The 18526-nt window shown below is 43.4% G+C and overlaps 1 long non-coding RNA gene across 1 annotated transcript in view; it reads right to left on the bottom strand.

The window, feature by feature from the left end:
- Positions 1 to 1214: 1214 nt before the first annotated feature.
- Positions 1215 to 18526, bottom strand: part of LOC116422207 — a 143776-nt gene continuing 126464 nt past the window's right edge. The window contains exon 3 of the long non-coding RNA XR_004232762.1: positions 1215 to 2385. This is a non-coding gene — a long non-coding RNA (uncharacterized LOC116422207). The remainder of the gene's footprint in view (positions 2386 to 18526) is intronic.

Raw genomic sequence — 18526 nt, 5'->3', positions numbered from 1 at the left:
GAATCCTCCTCCAGGTCATCTTAATAAATATATATATTATTTGCCAACTGAACTTACTTGGAATAAACTGCTCCCAAGGAAATGAAGATCTTTTCCCCAAAGAATAATGTGGTGTGCCATCGCCTAGGAGATGTCCCATTCCAAAAGAAACAAGCTGACCCAATTTGAGGGTTTTTCACCCTCTTGCCTTATTTACCTCTGAACTGTCATTTCATATTCCTAAATCTGAAAAGTTGAGGGCGACAGGGAGTGAGGGGAAGGTTGGCCCTTGCCTCTGCCTCTCTCTATACAGATAGAACAGAAGCTCTTCAGCCCTCATATTTGTAACCAAATGTGGGCCTATCTATTTGTTTGACAAAACAGTAAGGTATTGGGACCTTGTAACTAGTCTAGCTTCATTCCAAAATGCTGTTTTGTTTTTTTTAAGTTCCTTATTTTTCCAGGTTGAAATAAGACTCCGGTTGGACACATTAATTTGGCCTGATTAGTAAAAGGCTGAGACAATTTTCTATTATAATAATCATCTTGCTTTTTTGTATTTTCAGAATACAGGGATTTTATCATCAACCCAAGCAGTCATATTCCATGTTTGTCCCAAAAGGCCTGCTGGGAACCAGAGGGACACCGGGGAGATTAGGGAGACTTTGTTCCAGTTATAACCCCCCACCCCCCAACAGTTTCAAGATAAAAATGATGAAAGGAAGGAGAGAAGGGTCCAGTACCCAATATGGACTTAATTCTTGACATCAGCAATTGATTTTAATTGAAAAAAAAAAACTTGAAAATTGCTGTTTAATATGCTTTTAATGAGCCCCCCCCCCAGCCCTCACACCTACATCCTGGCTCCCCCAAACTGTTAGCGCTGTCCCAATAACACTCAGTGGAAAGCTGTCATTCTTGGCTAAATCCTTGCTTAGGTTAGATGCTCTGCCTCCGTGAGACAGGGTCAGGAGGTCGCCATCGATTTTGGAGGCCACCTGGAGAGCCCAAGCCGTGAACTGACTCAAAAAATTTATATCAGAGCTGGAATGGCCCACCTCCCAGGGTTAGGGCTCGCCTGACACTCCAACCGAAGGCTGGGGCCTGCCAGGCTGAGCGCAGAAAGAGGCCAGAGTTGTTGACCCTGCTAGCTGACCTCTTCAAACTTCAGGAGGATTTTTCTGGCAGTTACCACGGTGACTGGATACTCCAAGCTTATCCTTCTTACTGAAAAGGAAAATTAAAAAAAAAAAAAATCCAGAAAAAAAAAGTTAAAATCCACCTTGCAGAGATGCAAGATAAAGAATGAAAGTGTTTGAGTCCTCAGCACTACTTCAGTAGGAACTGATAGACCGGGCTCTTGGACCACAAAAGCTGTTAATATTAAGCCTGCTCCCTTAACATCCACCCCTGCCCCCAAAGGTTTGCACTTGCATAGTCTCCCAACATTCAAAAGTTAGAATGGGGGGGTGGTGGTGGAGTGGGCTGAGCTTTCTGAGTTAGCATTTGACAGGGATGGTAAACACCACCCCCAATGGGCTCTTAAAATATGTAGCATTTACTCTGACTTCCTGGATCTATTTGAATGCTGTTATTATAGCTGATTTCTCCCCCCCCCTTTTTTTTTTTAAAGAAAAGCAAAAAATACAAATAAGAAAGAGAAAACAACTTGGAAATATTCATCAATTTAGCATGCTCAAATTTAAAAATAAAAATGAACAAAATGGTTATTTTGCACTAGTAAAAATGCCCCTGCTTTTCTTTGTTTGTTTTTCTCCTGTGGGAATAGTATTTGGTTTGCTTTGCCCAAATTCTTGTTAAACAGGAGAATTAAAAGGAAAAGAAAATGAAACTACATTAGCAGTAGTATAGGTGTGGGTATTAATTGTCAGTTCTGTCTCTCATGAAAGGTATTAGTGAAAATAATGTATATGATACATGATGATGCTCAGGAATCAAACAGGACCTGAGAGAGAAAAATACAATGTGCCCTTTATTTCTACCAAAATGGACATTAAAGGAGGGGACCTTTCTCTTCCCCATTTTCTGCCTGATGGAATCTTGTACAAAGTTCCCCAAATGATGTTCAAGCCCAAATGGCTAACCATTTTACGTGGTTTACTGAATCTCACTGAGAATTGTTATGGAGGACAGCCTGAAATTAGAATTTTAAAAGCTGCTCATCTGGGGACACCATGAAATCAGCTTTCTAATTGCTTGGAAATCTGGGCATCCTGAACTCCAGGTTTCTTTAATTATTACTGCATTCCCACAAGCTTTCAAAGAAGAAAAAATGGTTACTTTCCTGTGACTCTTCCCGGACAATTTTTTTTCTTCCACTTTTCAGAACCTTGATTTTCTGGAAGGCTGCAAAGGCTCCTCCATCATCACTAGATCTTGTAGGTCCTGTAGTCGGGGTGTGGGAAAGGAAAAAAAAAAAAAAAAAAGGCACATTTGCATTTGAAAAGACATTACTTCTATGACAAACTAGAGAGTCTTTAGTTCAAACATAATTTTTTCAACTCTCCCCGAAAGAAAAAAAAAAAAATATGACAGATAAAGATAGCGAAATGGACACTCAAAAACATATGTCTATTCTAATTTTTGATGCTTTTTGATAGGACTAATCATTATTCTTTACATTTACTTTAAGAATGCAATAGCAATTCTTTAAAAAATGCATGTGTATGCATGTGCATAGTTTAGGGTAAGTACTCCACTCCCATAACGGAAGAGATAAAAGTCAGTTTGGTTAATTAATATTAATTTCTTTAAAAATCCATCATGGGAATAATTTCTCCCCGGATTTGTGCTTTTGGGACAATCAGTGAAAAAGGCTAAACTTAAATAAGCTGTAGAGAAAAATGAACAGAATCGGGAGAATAATATACACCATAACAAAGACAACTTCAAAAGACAGTTAATTTCAGAATTGTAGTAATGATTGAGAAATAATAGAACACACTTTCCTCTGCCTGGTTGAGAAGTGGAGGACTACAGATTCAGAATGTTGGCTGCATACCCTGGTGGTTACTGTTGCTAAAATGTCTTTCTTGTCACAAGAGAATTCAACATGTTTGTAGGGGTGGAAAAAATAGGTATGGGAGACAAGGAAGATCATATCCAGAAAGACCAATGAGGAACAAACAAAAGGTATCAAAACAAAATCTAGCTCAGAGTAGTTGTGTGCAGCTATTCTGTGTGTTCTAGTAGTCTCTACAAAAACATCTGTCTTTCAGTCTGATAAGAGGGTCCATGATATGTTACAGTGGGCAGCCAGGTTGGTGACTCATCCCGACTAAGATGACAGCTCATTCTCCAGTGATGATCACTGACTGTCCTCCTTAGTCTAACTGGGAAGGTCTGGCAGGCTTCCTGAAAGACCCCAAGGCTGGCAGAGCCAGGGGGTGACTATGGAGCAGGAAATGAGGTCCTGGGGGAGATGGTGGGGGGAGAGATGATGGAGTACTTAGAATGAGGCAAACCAGACCTGAGACTCCTGAGCTGCAAGCCTCCTATTGAGTGAGACTTTATTTCTGAGATGAATCTGGACAAGAAACGCCCCTTGCTAAGCAATGGTTTATTTGTGTGCAGAGGAACCATGGACATCCCTTCAAAGATGCTCCCTCTCTTAGCATGTCACCAATCAGACTGTCTTCCCCAAGCATCAGTGAAATTTCCAATGATTTGTATAATTCTCCACTAAATTAAATACCAAGCCTGATATTGAATATCACAGCTCCCAGACCTGTGTCCAGTTCTCTACAGTCAATTAAAACAAAACAAAACACAGAATAGACTGATAAACAGAACCTTACAGATTATATAGTCTACCTTTCTACCCTGCAGATGAGGAGTTTTGGAAGTCCCATAGCTGTAACTGATTCCCTCCTCCTATGCCCCAGTAGCTTCCCATTGAAATGATGTAATAAGGACTGAAAGTAGATAGTCGAGTTTCTCTAAAGTCGGGGGATCCTTTTCCCTTAAAACCTGACTATCTGGAGAATTCATTTCCCCAGAAAGCAGAAGCTTCAGGAAGTCAGCATACATGCAGGTCAGGATGCCAGGTAACACGGCAACGATATCAAGAGCATGAAAGATGCTTAGAGGGGGGGGGAAAGCTCACTGCTTAAAGTTTTATCAGAACAAGAGGAGGTGGATTAATATCATTGCCCCAGTTAATTCTTTTTATTGGTTTGTTGTGGTTAATAAGCACTGATTGATTTTCTTCTAATCAGAACAGAGACTTCACTCTGCCAGGTTTGTAATTAAATACCGAGGAGAAGGGCATTCAGCGTGAGGCTAGTCCTTCTCAGCTTCCAGGGCTATGAAACAGGGTACATTCAACTCCACGCTTTGCGAGATAGGCCCACTGCCAGTCTGGGAAGGGCTTATTCTAGCCTGACTTTGACACTGTTCTAAATTAGTTCAGCCTCCACTTGTATCTGTCCGTAGGCATTCCATCAGGAAAGTCCGTGAGGAAGGGCCGGAGCAGCAAGCCACCATGTCTAGGCAGTCCCAGCTGGCCAGCCTCGGTACTTCAAACTGGACACCTTTGAGACCCGGGGCTCCCATCCAAACAGGTGTGGGAGGGCTCTGCTTTTACTCAGCATTTCAATTGAACGAAGATTTTATTTATTGTCAAGCCTCCTTTTCTGCTCCCTAAATCCCAGGTGTGTTTGACTGTGAGAAGCTGGGAAGGAGATGGAAAGGAACAAGGCTTAATTAAGGGTTTGAAGGCAAGGAGGCAAAGCAATGTGTCTCCCAAGGGCTCTGAAGGAGACTAGGGAACTCTGGGTCTAAAAAAGGGTGCGGATTTCACGAAGGAAATAAGAATTAAGGTGGCAGAGGAAAGGGAGAAAAGAGTAGATTGTGGCTAGAGTTTCAGAGATTTACATTTACCTCGTAGGGAAATCTATATTTTCATAAAGCAGATTTAGTTAAGTTACACCTGAATGGAGAAATTTCATGCTACAATAAAGAAGGATAAACTTTTACAGACTGAAAGCCAGTTTGAGGGGAGGAGGGGAGCAAAACACCAACACATGGTATGGCCAGTATGTCAAATGTTTATCTAATAATATCTTTCTTGTTAGAGTTGTTAAAACTTTGAGATCTACATTTTGAATTAATCAGTTCTATTCTTTTTTTTTTTTTTTTTTTTGCTTCGGCAATTGGGGTCAAGTGACTTGCCCAGGGTCACACAGCTAGGAAGCATTAAGTATCTGAGGCAGAATTTGAAATCAGGTCCCCCTGACTTCAGGGCGGGTGCTCTATCCACTATCATCCAGCTGCCCCAATCAGTTTTGTCCTAAACAATAGAAATCAAATGATTTCAAAATGATTTTTTAAATAGAAACCAAATGATTTCAAAATGAGTAAAAATGATAATTCCCCCCCCCTTTGATATTTCTTTTACATCTCTGTGCCTCAGTTTCCTCATCTGTAAAATTAAGGGCCTGGAAATATGATCTGTTCATTCAAACCAGTTCCAATTGTTTAGTGATAACGAGAGCCATCTACACCTAGAGATGGGAACCGAGTGTCGTTCACAACATAGCATTTTCACTCTTTTTCTTGTTGTTTGCTTGCATTTTATTTTGCTTTTTTTTTTTTTTCTGGTTTGATTTGATTTTTCTTGTATGGGAAGATAATTGTATAAATATGTAGGCATGTATTGGATTTAACATACATTTCTACCATGTTTAACATATATTGGACTGCTTGCCATCTAGGGGAGGGAGTGAGAGGAGGGGGAAAATTGGAACACAAGGTTTTGCAAGGACTAATGTTGAAGAATTATCCACATGTATGTTTTGAAAAATAAAAAGCTTTAATTGGAAAAAAAAAGAAAAGAAATATGATCTGTCTTAATTTCTTTTCGGTTCTATAGTTGATTCTTTCAAAATATATCTCAGAAATACATTTTACATGATTGCCCATAAAAAACCTATATCAAATTGCTTCCTATCTTAAGAAGGAGAGAAGAGAAGGGGGAGAGGACATTTTGGAACTCAAATTTTTATTTTAAAATGAGTATTAAAAGTTGTATTCACATAATTGGAAACATAGTCTATATGTGTGTGCGTTTGAGTGTCACACACTCACGTTTTCTAGGATATTAAAATTGAGGAAAGAGGATCACAGTGTTAGAGTTTAAAGAGAATTATAACGGCCATGTCACCCCCAGGATCTCCTTTTCTTTTCATTTAAGCATTCACTCGTCCCCACTCCACATCCACCCTCCCCATGGCAGGGCAAACAGCCAATCTGGGTAGCAGGTATATCCCTGGGGAGAGACCTCACTGTCCTACTTCTTACTTCTCTGATTGCCCTGGAATGAACGTTCTCACTGATCCGGACACAGAATCCAGGCAAGGGAGAAAAAGGGACCAAATTTTATTTTTTTATTTATTTATTTTTTAAAATATGCATATAAGAGATAGTGGATGGCTAGGTGATGAAAAGAGACGGATCATCAGAGGACTTTTCAACAAAGAAAACATGCTTTGTCTTCTGGATCAAGCAAAATGTGAATGCTTACCCCTAAGCATCACAGTGGGAAGTCCCGAGGCTGAACAGGAGAGAGAGGGAGAAGGGAGAAGAGGAAGGAGAGAGGGGGAAGGGAGAGAGAGAAGTAGAGAAAGGAAAGGGAGAGGGGGAAGAAGAGAGCCCCATCCCCTCCCATTCAAAATCTGCATCCCTTCACAATATCTTTCCCCAAGGAACAGTTACTCCAATCCAATTTCTTCACCAGATTCATTAGAGTCTGAAACTGTTGCTATGTTCTATGTCTCCAATTCCCTTCTTTCCTGTTCCTCTATAGTCTACATACTGATTTGGCAAGTGAAGGGGCTTCACTGTTCTCCTAGAAAAAATTAAACACTTTTAAGGAAAGTCAGGTAGGTATGATTTTCTTCCCTACCCATTTCACAAATGAAGAAACCCTCAGAGGAGAGGGAAATGACTCATCCACAATCCTACAGTTAATGATTCTCTTTCCAAATTGCTCTAGATGCCCAATTCTCTTGTCAAGGCTGCCATGAATACAGGTATGACGTATTCCTAGGCTGGCAAAATGCCATTGGTATGCTCTCCTCTGGTTACACACTCATGTATACAAACGAGTCCAGAGGGAAGGCAGGGGCCCCCTAAAGAGGCTCAGGGAGGTAAGGGTGGGAAACTTTCCTTCTGGATTGATTTGGCTCCTGCTTTAAAGGATGGAGGCTCGATTCAATCTCTTTTTTCCCTAGTCTTACAGCTGTGACAAGAGGGAAAAGAGTCTAGTGGTTCATTATCCCTTGGTGGGTGCATTGGGCAAACTCAAAGCCAGCCTAACCGGAAAGCTCTAGCAATAGGGACCAAAGCACAAGGGAAAAAAATACTTAGAAGGTCAAAGATCTAGAGAATCAAAAAAAAATCCTCCTAATCTAAATTATTCTCAGCTATTTGCAGTCAGTCATGAAATATGGGCAGGAGGAGTCTTACCAGGCTTAAGTTAAGGAAGAAGAAAAAGGAGAAAGGGGTAAGATTGTGACTGGAAAAAGTCAGGAGCAAAGGCTGGGTGAGAGACTTCTTTGAGGGCTGGGGCTGGATTTGGCCTGGAGTAGAAGTAGGGGCCGGATCAGGGTTTGGGGGATTGGAGTGGAGGGGTGCTTGCCGACAGGACCAAGAGTCTGATTTCAGCTAGTGCTTCCCACAGAAGGGGAAGAGTTAATGAATTCAAAAGGCAGCTTCAACACTCCCATTCTCCCTCATCCAGCATACCAGAGCTTGGTTCCCTCTCTTCCTCCCAGTATGTGTGTTTGTGTGTGCACCCCTGGGTGCCTCATCAGGGCTGTAGACTCATATTCCCTTGCTCTTGATCTACCGGCTTCTAAATATCTGCTAATTCAAAGTGGCTGGGCAGGCAGGATTCTGGAGAGTGGGTGATCCAATAATTAGATGAGCATATTAGGACCTAGAGAAATGTGCCATAGATTTAAAATTGTCCCTGAGAGAAATCCTTTAGATATTCTGACATAGGATCATAGAATTTAAAACTATAAGGAATTTCAGAAGCCATCTAGTCCAATGGCCTTCAAATGAGGAAATTGAGACTCTGGCAGGCTAAAATACTTACTTTCTTGAGGTTAACACAAGTAGCAAGTGGAAGAAACAAGTATCCAGGTTCATTAGGAAGATGGTCTACCTTTAGTTAGTTTCTAACATAAGATAAACAATTAGGAGATCTTCTCCTTGCTCTATTTATGAGTAACTGTTTCCATACTATCCTGCTTTTTTTTTTTTTCTTTAGAATTGTATTGATCCCTTTGATTTTTATACCATCTCTCTCCTTTACCTAGTTGAACCCTCCTTTGAAACAAAGCAACACAATTAAGCAGAGCCCACCACATGCAACAAAAAACATTCGGATACAATTATTCTGCACCCTTATTTCTTCATTCTCTGTGGATGGGGCGGGGGATGGGGGGTGGGGGGGGGAAGGAAGACTGTTTTCATCACTCATCATCCTCCAAGACCAAGAGTGCAGAGCTCTGTTTGACACACATCCCACTAGTGTTTACTTGTGTCTGTCATTATTATTATTTAAATTTCAGAGTGATCAAGCATTCAGCCAGCACACAACCCCGCTTTTCAGGATATTTTAAAAATTAACAACATGCATACATGCATGTGAGTGCCTATCTAATTTCCTAGTCTTCCTCTTGGTACATAATCATCGGGTAGATAAAATAAATGTCTGTTCCATTTAAAGCATATATCTCTCACAGGTCCAATTCCATCAAAACGAGGACCCTGACGGCTTCTTCGTTCATTTCCTGACCCAGAGTTTTCTGATCCTGCAGTTGTAAAAGTTGAGGTGACAAATAAAATTGTTCCCTTCTTTCAGGACAAGACTTCAGTCCTTCTTTTTCCACAGAAGGGTGCATATGAAGTCTCCCTTTCTGGGAGAGGCATTCCTTGTGCAACCGGAGGGTTTTTTCTTCTTCTCAAAGTGTGCGAATGAACAGTGGTGGCACATAATCGATAGGAAAAACCCAGCTGTCACAGATCCTAAGCAACCCCTCGCTACAGAAATAATTTGAATTGGCATTTCAGAGTTTGAAAATACCGTGTGTGGGTGACATGGGGTCCAGACAGAGGGATCCTGCAGTGGCCAAAGAATAACCTTGGTGTCCATGTGCCACACTGTGAACACATGATCGATTGTCCCCCCCCCTTACCCTAACACCCAGAGGTATACAGTCAGAGAAAAGGGAGGCAGGGAATGGGTATGTGGGGGGTCTGGAGAAGGTTCATCTTGTCTTTTTAGGATGCTTTGTAGTAACCTTACATGTACTTCAATAATGGTGTTAAATCCAAAACTCCCTCCTCAAATCCTGGTTCAATTGATCCCTTGATTTCCAAGTTAGCAATCTGAATAAATATCTGACCACTTCCAAACCCATCCTTTGAAGCTCAGATAAAGAGTCTCTAGGACATCCAGAACGCATAAATATCTCAGCACACAAGCCACTGAATAAAACATTTTATCACATATAAATACAAATCTACAAAACTCTAGGGAGCTCTCTGTCCGTTGGTCCGTCTCTCTCTTTTCCTTCCTCTACTCTAGGCCACTCTTCCTCTCACACACCCCCCCAAAATGTAACCACATTATTTGCCCCCTTTTTTCTTTTACAGTTGTTGCTGATAACATTGGAGAGCTTCTGTATCTTTTTCAGTTTTTAGAGCTTTTCAGTGGTCCCTTCCTGAACACTGGCCAAGTACCCCTACTTCTCACTTCCTAAATTAGCACGATAAACTCATTTGAAGTATTCAAATTTAAGAAGAACCCCAGAAGTGATTTTCATGACCTTGGCAGACTGCAAATCACAGTAAACTCCAGGTTTTAAAGTTAATCACTCACCTAAGAATTTGCTGACTGGTAAGAGGAAGCTCTCCTACTCACAATGGTTTGAATATTATGGCTACCATATTCATTGCCCACCAGGCTTAGGCTAGTAAAAAGAAGAGTTCAAGAGGGGAAATTTAGTGTGGCAGACCAAGTGAGATAAAAGTCAGTTTATAACTTCAAAGAATGGATGTCTTTCTCAAAACTAGAGTGTTTATGCTTGCCTTTTCACTCCTCCCACCTCCCAGACTGTAGGCTGCATTGGAGAGATATAATTTCAGGTCATCTCTTTCCCCATCTAGAGACCATTGCTCCCACCTGTTGGGGCAATCAATATTTGGAGAAAAATGGGACTTCTGTTGTTAGAAACAGTTTAGTGTTATTTCTCTCCATTTTTACCACATTTCCAAAGCTTCTTATCCCCATCTCCAAGCCAGCAACATTTTTTCTTTTGGCCTCCCTGTTCCCGGCTCCTAGTTTATTTACTTCCATAATTTGTCGAGTCTTCCAAAACTGCAAACTGACAATCAGAACCTATATAGTGTGGGAGAGGTGAAATCCCATCCAGAGAGACCCGCTTCTTTCTGAAGGCACTCTCATTCCCAGCAAGGGGGACACAATGACAAGGCCAGGAGTGATCAAACTCTGATCTCCATCGAGGGAGAGGAGAGATAACCACCTGACTCCAATAGCGCAGGCTCTAGTGCTTGGTTACCTGATAGGCGTGTGAACTCTACTTATTTACCTGTATAGGGAGTCACCAGACTCCCACCCCACTGCTGTACTGGACACATGAACAGCACCAGAATTCAGGTAAAAAGTCTTATTTTCCTTGTTCTCTTTGATTTTTAAAAACAGAAGAGGAGTCACTTTGAGTTAATTTGGCAAGTATAAACAGTACTAGGTCAGCTTGCTAAAGATTTGTGGTTGGTGCCTTTCCTTATTCCATGCAATAGAGAGAATACATCTTGGATTTCTGTGCCTGAATAGACCAAATATTCCCAGGATCTGGCATTCTCAATATGGAGGCCTATGCTCATATATATACTTGACCGGACGCTTCTTTCTGTACACAATCATACATACACTGACAACCCTCTCCTGGAATACAATCCCCCATCCCTAATAGACACATACACTACCATCATCATCCAAAAGGAAAACAGGCAGTAATGTTTGACTCTGGGGAATATACTTTCAGGTAATGCTATTAATGAATCGTTCCTATTTTGTTACTTATCATCTAGTGAAAGGTCACCTGAGAACATCCCAGAGATGGGGCCCTGTGGAATATTATGGGATCAAAACTCAGGGAAGAATGCCTCAGGTGGTGAGCATCTTGAAAATCCAAAGAGGCAAGGACTTGCCACCTTGCCACCCCCCAATTCCTTTTCCCTCCCTCCCTTGCCTTCTGGTCCTCCTTTTAATTTCACTGACGTGTCTAGGTTTCCATTTTCCAGTGTGTTTGCCAGCTTATTGTAGCGCCCTTGCGGAAGCATTTGTCTCCTCTGTCTCTGTCTGTCATTATACAAAGCGTTCTGAAGAGCTAATTTCCAAGCTTGGGAGTATACACTGACTACAAAAGTCATCACATTAGCATAACAAGCATAAAGTTCCAAGGTGGTAATTTGGTTATGGATCTGAAATGTTCCCCACTTCAGCCTCCCAGAAAAGAAGATTTAAAGTTTGGCTGAGGAGGGGGCACTTTCAGGGATGCATCAAAGTGCCCAGAAGGGCATCGGGATTGTCTGTGGGTTTGTGGGCTCTGGGAAACAGAAGTAGCAATTTCAACAGCTGGGCTAGATCATTTCTTCAAGAGTCAAAAAGTGACTAATCCCCCCCCCCCTTTTTCCTTCCATTCTCTTCTTCCTTTCCTCCCCTCTTCCCTTTCCCTTTCCTTCCCTCTCCTTTCTTTCTTTTCCTTTCCTCTCTTTTCCTTTCTATTCCCTTCTTTTTTCTTTTTTTCTCTTTCCCTTTCCTTCCCTCTCCTTTCTTTCTTTTCTTTCCCTCTTTCCCTTCCCTTCTTTTTTCTTTCCCTTTCCTTCCTATTTTTCCTCTCCTCTCTTTTCCATCATCTTCTTTCCCTTTTCTTCTTTTTGCTGTAGCCTAGGAATGCTGCCCAAGACCCTGGTCATCTACTATTCCACTTAATGCACTGAAGTAGCTGGGCAGGAAATGCCCAGAGAAGCCCTCGGAATGCGCCGGGGCTTTGTTTTCGAGTTGGGCTAGGCAGCTGCTTAGGCTTCTGGTTATTGTGTGGCTAGCAAAAGCATTCACCTGGCCGGATCTCAGAAAAGCTGTATTGCGCACATATTACCCCCACGTTCTTCCGAACGCACACGGAATACTGACGCCGTCCACCAGCGTACAGAAGGAAGCTAGCTGTTCCTTGTTACAGGTGCTCCACTCTGGACGGAGAGGTATTAGAGATGGAGAGCCCCAGCGCACTCCTGTTAGTTGGGTGTAGTTGTACTTCAGCACCATCCCCACCCTGCCCCGGGTAGAAGTCCAGTTTCGAAGTGAAGAACCACCGAGGGAACCCTAGAGATCCTCAGGATGGAGAGATGCCTTTACTCTCCATTATATCAGAGACAGGCGGTCTTAGATGCCGGATCTGTTAAAGCACAGTTTTGGTGGCTGAGATGGCTGGGACATGTTCTGGGTAAAGACAGCAACCCACAGGCAAACACCCAGAATCCAGGAGGGGATCGGATGGAGAGTGGGGGAAGGAAATAAATGGAAATGGGAAACAGTTCCCACAAGAAGGAGGAAACCGATTCGACGTGTTTGTATTTATTTATTTATTTTTAATCAACCTCTTTTAAGATTACTGAAAGGGACCAGATGAAAGAGAGGAAAACGTCTAGTTTAGGTTTAAGGTATTATCACTTACAAATTTATTTTCTTCACCCTTTTCTTTTTCGGTGTGTGTCTCTTTTGGCCAAAAGATGTAAATTTATTTCTCTCTCTACTCTTTCTGGGTTCTGACTCTCTATCTAGTTGGACATTTATTTTAATTATTTTACATGCTTACTCTTTGCTACTAAATTAAAATATTCTTGGTTTTTTTTTCTTCTCTTCCCTCTTTTCTCTTCCTAGTTGTCCCCTCCTATTATAAATATGCTTTGAATTTTCTCTTTTTAGTCAGAAGTTTAGTGGTCTTTACCCTGGTTGTTTTATCCCTTCCCTAAATAGTTGGGGGCAATTTATAAGATTCTGGCACTTCACTTTTCAGCGACAGTTGTCCATTGGAGCTGCTGCCCATACCTGTTGGAGCTTTCCCTCTGCTTTCCCCCATCTTGTCCAGTTCTCCTTTTTCTTTTTCTCACTCTTTCTTCTAACTCTAGAACCCTACCTTACTTCAGAGGAGTGCTGGAGTGACCTTATATGTACCTGGGGGGAAAAAAGACCCTTTTCGAATTCCAACACGGCCCAATTCCTTACCTAAAATGATCGTGAAGGGTCCATTCAGGCCCACGGACCACACTGGAGCATTAATTAGGCTGATGAAATCCATAGAAATGTATGGATTCAGCATAATCGAGTTTCTGCTGCCCACTATAGTTAAGGAATACGTGAGCAGCTGGGAGAATAGGGAGTTCTGTTAGGGGGAAGTCATGCGTGTAATTGAGTATACTTAACATAAGCATTTTAATGATCAGTGATTAAAAGTGCGTCTACTTAAATTGTATATCCTCGGCAATTTGTCCAGATCCACTTTATAACATTCTCGAAGAAAAGGTGGGGAGAAAAAATTATAAACATGCTCTTCCCCCCACCCTCCCACCCCCACTCTGGTCTCAGGACTGGAGCAGGAAGGATGAGTGCAAAGGCAGAAAGGTGGCCTTGTGTGAGGAAACAGCTACACCAGGCTGATAGTAATTAATCACTGTTTTGGCACCTTCTTCGCTCAGTTCATACAAACTATTAGGAGTATATAATAAGGGATTTTTTTCATCCGTAATTACTTATAATAATTAGATCACTTGAAAAATCCTGTGTTTCTTTAAAGAAGCTTCTCCTGCTTGTTTGACAAGGTGTTTTCCCCCTTAAATGTCAAGGTCCTCTTAGAAGATATAAGCGGAGGCTGGCTATGATGCCCAGCTCCCCAGAACTGGGCGAGCTGGAATGGACACAAAGCCAACCTGTTGGAGCTGCCTGTTCCCTCTGGGCCCTAGACTGGTCGGTGTTCATTTGGGGGAGGGAGAGTGGGGGGAAAGGGGGAAGAGATGGCAGTTCTCCTGCCCGTAGGCAGGTGAAGCCCACAGAAAGGCAAGGAGCCGTTAGCATGGCTGTGAGATGCCAGGGTCTGGGATGGCACCGAGTTCTCCCCACTTGCTTTAATGTCTCCCTTCTTTTCCCAGCTGTCTGGACGAGGAGGGAGGGAGCATGGATGGACCCCTCTCTGAGTCAGCTACAGCCAGGCCAACTTTGTGTTGTGGGGAAGAAGCCCAGCAAATAAAGCTTCCATCTTTCCTTCCCTCCCCACTTTTCCCTCCCGAAAAGAGCCTTTTCCTAAAGGATCGAGGGGATCTATCCCAAAGCGCAGGACTTGTAGGTGCGTTTGCATGTCCACGAGTTTGTGCCCAGCACAAAAGTGTCTCCCCTCCACCCCCCAGTCTAAGGCGGCGGGGGCGGGGGCAGAATCACAAGCCAAGGCAGTTGCATCCTAGCGCGAGGTGACGTGGGAGCTCCCTTTATCCCTGTAGTAGAGAGGTCCAACACCCTCAGCACGATCCTGGGGTAGGAAAACCTAACGGTTTCATAAGACCAGAAGCTTCCTCGGACCTTTTGGGCCCAAGACGGGCCAGGAAAGCGAAGCAAGGAGGCATTCAAAGTTTGCTTATTTCAGAGAAAGAAAACTCCCCTGGAAGCTTTGCGCCTTCCCCCACCCCTGCTCCCCAGCCCATCGCAACAGTTCCCTTTCCCCTCCCTCCAAGGGAAAGAAACCAGCGCTGGGGAGCGGCGATCCCGTGCCCCCAGCGTCGGTTGAGGAGCTGTGCCAGGTCAGCCTGGGCAAGGGACGCCGGCGCCGTGAAAGCCTCTTTTTCTCTTCTAGCTATGGTGGCACTTGGAGACTTACGCGGGCCATGGAGCAGGGAGATTTATAGGGTTTGGAAAGTAGGGCGAGCCAGATGGTAATAGCGTCATTAACACACCAACTTGGGATGGGCAAGTGAAGCTTGAAATTGGGAGAGAGGCTGGGGAGAACAAAGGGTGAAAAGCTGCCCCCTTTTCCACCGGCCGGAGGAGCGCAGAGCCCCTTCTGGGGGCTGCCCCGGCCGCCCTGAGCTACACCATAAACGAGGGCTTTCCCCTCCCCTGGGGAGACTGAGAAAGGCCAGAGCAAACTTTCTCCGTGGGCCTGTGCGCCTTTCAGCTCGGGGGTAACCCTTTGTCGCCTGAAGCCTTCCCAGAGGACTTGGCAGCCCGGGGCCGCCCGGAGGACTGGGAAAGTTTGGTTTAGGGGAACAAAGCCCTGCCAGGAGCAAGTTTCGGCTAAGAGTTCATCCCCTACTCTACCCCCTCCCCTCTCCGGATAAAGCTTTGAAGGAAGCAAGGGGTTGGGGGAATGCAGACAGAGGCGAAAACGACAATGTAAACATTTAGGTAGCATTTTACATAGATGGCCTCATTTAGGATCCACGATACTTCTGGGAAATAGGTACATTACCTCTGTCCTACAGATGAGGAAACTGAGGCTCGGAGAGGCTTGTTGTCACAAAGCTAGCAAGTTTCCGAGAGAGAAAATTGATTCCGGGTCCGGGACGTTTTCCTCTCCACCATCAAGCCCGAAATTCGGACAGGTGGAACCCAAACCTCCGCGTTTCCCCACTAAGCTGTTGTAAAGAGGCCAGGAGTTATTGGGGAGGGACAGGGACGAACAATCCGTTAATTTCTAAAAATCACAACTCCTATTTATAATAAACAACTTTATCAACATCCATCCTGGAGAGCTCTTCGTTTGTAACTCTGTGTGTGTATGTCGGTGTTGCTGTGTGTGTGTAAGGGGGGTCTTGGTGTGGTGTGGACTTATCTTTGGAACGAATCTTCCCCTGAAAGAAAGCAAAACATTGAGCTTGGATTTTTTTTTTTTTTTTTTTTTTTTTTTGCAAAATTTGGGGGTCTTAGGTTATTAACTAACAAGCCAATTTAGTTGGTTTGGGGGCGGGCTCTAAGCAGCCCTAATTCGCTGATGAGGCCTAATCTGGAATGGAACATTTTCCCCCTTCTTTTAAAATGTGCTGGGGAGATTGAAAAGCCCCAAGGACCGACCCTTCAAGCGTTATTCAAAGAAAAACTGAGCCTGCCGGTTCGTCACAGGCAATTGTAAAGAGTTTCAAAAGAGCTGATCAAACGGGCAGAGAAGTCATCTGCATTCGAGTCCTCCGGATGACAGAGTTACAGCCCGCACCTGCAGGGTGTTTGCGAGCCCAGCCCCTCGCCGAGCTACAAATCACCACTCGAATAAACGGCGGAGCCTTCTTCCCGGCTGCTAGAAAGAGCGACCCGGGAAGGTTCCCTCTGCTAGTGAGTCACCTTGCAAGAGGAAGGTTAGCAGGTTTTCCTTCTTGGCTCCAGAGCTGGGGCCGCTAGGATTTGGAATTGGGCAGGCAGCAAGAAGGGAAGAGATGGTTTGTTTCTTTCCCCAATATTTTCAGTTTGTTTCTTTCCCCAATATTCTCAGCCTGCAGCAGGCTCTATCACCTGCCGGGAGCTGTCTCCAGGAAACTACAAAGTAAAAAAAAAAAAAAAAAAAAAAAAGAAAAAGAAAAAAAAAACTTCTAGTTCCCTTTTCTACTTTGGGGAAGACTCACTTCTAGGAAGTTCTGAGCCGTTAATACACTCCTCTGTCTCTCTCTCTGTATCTCTTTCTCTCACACACACTTTATGGTATGGTTAAACTTAAAACTACTACTACACACACACACACACACACATCCGGAGTGTTTGGTTTCGGTTTCATGGAGCCTATGGACATGGATCCTGAAATGTTAATTTGCCCTGTTTTCCCGTTCTGTTGGCCTCCCTTTCTCTGCTTTTTCTTATTTGGAGTAGAGAGAATACAGCTTCAGAGGGGAGACTAGGCGACAGAAGGAGGGGGAGTTTTAAAAAAGGAAAAAGAAGAGAAAGAGGAGGAAGAGAGAGATGGAAGACATTCAGAGCGACAAAGAGACAGGCGGAGAGAAGAAGTTTGTTTCTGTCAGAATTGCGAGAGTGTGTGGAAGCCCATGGAAAATTCGAATGTATGTGACTGACCCATCAAAGAAGCACTAGTTGCCTATTGATGCTGCCAAGATCAACATTTGCGGCAAACATGTCAATAAGAACAATTTTCTGCTCCCCCTATCAAAGTTTCCGCATGCAGGACTGATGTGTCAGCAGCACAGCTCAGGACTCATTGAAACCTCAATGTTCTAAAGGTCGGAGACTCAGCAATTTCGAGAGACGCAAATATGGAAATTAACTCATTAGGAAAGGGGCGTGGCCACGGCTCAACCCCTCCCCTACTCTCTTTCTTTCCATTTCTTCTTTTCCTTCAGTTCTTCCTCTTTTCCGTGACTTTCCTAAAGTGAGAAATCAAGTGATGGACAAGTAGAGATCGAGGTCACCCAGATCAGATCAAAAGATGCGGGAGCTAGGGGCTAATTTACTCCAATACCTCCACGAAGGGCTCTTAATTCTCCCGTTCCTGTCAGGTAATAACTGCTGGGACTGGTCCCATGAAACTTTCAGCTTCTAACTCCAAAGACAGAGCTCGGTTTTCCTAGGCTCAATCTAAAGCCCCAGTGGCCAGTTTTTCCTACAATATAGAAGCACAAGATCCCACTACACACCAAAGACTTGTAAGCAAGGTTCTGAATGCAATTTTAAATATTCTTTCTTTATGAGGGCTGAGAGAGCAGTCAGGTCTGGAGGTCTTTCTCTTTGGTAGAATAAGAGAAAAGGGACTTCGAATTGGAAAGAGTTATAAAAGTAATCCTAGTTGGATGTTTTCTTTCCCTGGAAATTCAGTGACAGAGCTACAAAGAAGGAAGGCAAATGGATCTGTTTCCTCTATAAAAGAAGAGGACAGGGATAGGTGAGCTCTCTGATTCCTTCCTGATCTCAAATCAAGGGAACCCAACTTAGAAAAAAAAAAAAGTATTATGTGGGCTAGGAGAAACATGGATGTTTTAACTGGGACATAAATGTTTCTTAATCAAAGCACATCTTGCCTGTTGGATCATTGTGTGGCTTCTTTCAGTTCTAGGATTCAGGCTGATAGCATGGAGGATATTTTCAAATTCCTAATAAATCAACAAGAGGAACAAAATGAAATCTATGTATCTATCTATCAGTCTGTAAGAAAATAGGTTCCCAAGCAGGGTATGGGTACTTTCATCTTGGAGCCGATTTAAAAAATATATATTTTGTTTTGCGTTGAAAAATCCTCTCTGGACCATGAAGCTTGGGAGTGCCTAAAAGCAACAGCCAGAGTCCTCACTCCCACCTAAAGACTGAAAATGCAGGAAGGGGGGTAAAGTGAGAGGAAAGGGAAGACAATTCTTGGGCCCTTGAGTGTCATTTCTTCTAGTTTCCCCCCCACACCCTCCCCTTCCTGCGTTAGAATTCAGTCCAGGCCCCTTCAGCTCCCGCAGAGGGAGG

Source organism: Sarcophilus harrisii, chromosome 3, assembly GCF_902635505.1.
Source record: "Sarcophilus harrisii chromosome 3, mSarHar1.11, whole genome shotgun sequence".
Taxonomy (NCBI): Eukaryota; Metazoa; Chordata; class Mammalia; order Dasyuromorphia; family Dasyuridae; genus Sarcophilus; species Sarcophilus harrisii.
This window is presented reverse-complemented; position numbering and strand designations above follow the sequence as displayed.